This window comes from Cryptotermes secundus, unplaced genomic scaffold (assembly GCF_002891405.2).
Source record: "Cryptotermes secundus unplaced genomic scaffold, Csec_1.0 scaffold696, whole genome shotgun sequence".
In the NCBI taxonomy this organism is placed as follows: Eukaryota; Metazoa; Arthropoda; class Insecta; order Blattodea; family Kalotermitidae; genus Cryptotermes; species Cryptotermes secundus.
In genome coordinates this window covers 1-2,147 of record NW_019734322.1, presented here as the reverse complement: position 1 = coordinate 2,147, position 2,147 = coordinate 1, and positions in this window count along the sequence as shown.

Genomic DNA, 2,147 nt, shown 5'->3' with positions numbered 1-2,147 from the left:
CCATGTATGGTGTACCTGTCTGCGATCGTCCTTATATTATACGACTTGGTTTATAGCTGCAGAAATATCATATTTATTTATTCACTTTTCAATTTCTATTGACAAGACACAGTGGTCTAGAACCCGGTACCTTCCCCATACTACTCCAATGTCTTACCCACGTACCACCAGATCTGTACAAATTTGTATATAGTACCACTTGCTTCCTACATGCATAAATTTCATAAATTTTTTCATAAAAATAGTCATGTCTTCGAAACATAATTTCTAAACCATTCACCATATCTCTAGACCACCGGCCACCCTTGATATTACGCAGCTATTTAAATGCCCGCTGCTACTCTGCGTTTAAATATCCGTTCCTGTTAGGGCGCTTAAACAATTTTAAGCATTGTGTTTAAAAATGCTGTATCTAACTCAATTTTTATGATAAATGGATGGAATTAACTTTGTTTGAATCAGCAAAGAACGTAGTGTCCCATAGNGGCAGTACATGCCTTAGACTGCTCGGCTACCGTGACCAGCATGCGCTTGTACTAGAGAAGTTTAATTTCCGGACTACCCGAAACGGGATACTGCGGGCACGACGATCATAGTCATCACTGGCTCGATCGCGGTACTTCCACCATTAAAGATTAATCACTTGGGACCAACCTAAAACAGCGCGAAGTATACAGTTAGCACCATCTGTGGAGAAAAAAACCTGAACACTCGAGACTATAACCTCATAGGAAGTCACTGAATGTCAGCCGAGGCTTCCTATCACGCATCTATTTAAGCACTTAAGCCGAAGGTAAATCAGCGTGAGTTAACAAGAAAAAATGAAATAAAAACTTAGCGCCATCTGTGGAATAAAACCTGAACAGTCGAGACTAAAACATAATGAAAAGCCACGAAGTGTCAGCCCAACCTTGATATCACGCAGCTATTGAAGCACTTGGGACCAAACTAAATAAGCGCGAGAAACAAGGAAAAATGAAATAAAAACTTAACGCCATCTGTGGAGTATAACCTGAACACTCTAAACTAAAACCTCATGGAAAGCCACGAAGTGTCAGCCCAACCTTGATATCACGCAGCTACACATACACGCGTGAGCACAAAGCAGTTGTGACGTAACAAAACCGCATTTCAAAACTAGAACAAGAATACATAATTTTGCTAACGCTATGCAATATTGTTGCTGGAGAAAACGGCATAATGAGGAGCTTCATAACTTGCACTCTTCTCCGAGTATAATTAGTATGATCAAGTCAAGGAAGCTGAGGTCGGCAGGTCATGTAGCACGAATGGGGGAAAGAGACCACAGGGGAGACCAAGGCGTAGGTGGGCGGACAATATTAGAATGGATCTTAGAGAGAGAGGATTGGATGGTATGGATTGTATAGATCTGGCTCAGGATAGGCACCAGTGGAGGGCTCTTGTTAACACGAAAATTAACTTTTGAATTCCATAAAATTCTGAGAAATTTTTGAGTAGCTGCAGAATTGGCTGCTCCTCCTGAAGGGTTCAGCTCCATGAGTGGGTAAGGGGGAGGTTCATTTATACATACGCTGTACAATGCGTGGCACTACTTTTCTCCTGGCGCAAACGTTTTGCCTTAGACCGAAACTCTGAATTTTCTCTCGGCAAAAATGTGCTAACAGGCTTGATTATACAAACGGAAATTTTAATTTGAACTGATACGCACTGTTGCATGGTCCCTGACCGCAGAGAAATCTCCACCGCGTGTTATAACCGCCTACCTGTACGTTTACGGCCACGAAATTCATTATTGTCTACAGGTACGGAATTCTACACTGATGGCATACATCAGGACCAAGTTCATTGTGCTGACTCTCTACAAACAGCTGCTCAGTGACCGAAGAAATTACCATTTCATGGCACCCGCGACCTCATTGCATTCTTCTCACAGAATTCATTGTCCCTTATTCTGAACTACGCAACACCTGTGTTAATTTCCCAGGCCTCGTCACGTGGGATTTGTGGTGGACACAAAGTGGCGCTAGGGCAGATTTTTTCAAAGTACTTCGATTTCCCCTGCCAATCTTCGTTTCACCAATTTCTCTACATTCACCATCATCTAGGATTGGTACAATAAACCACAAGTAGCCGAATGGTCTCTCACCCGAAAAAAAATAATAAAA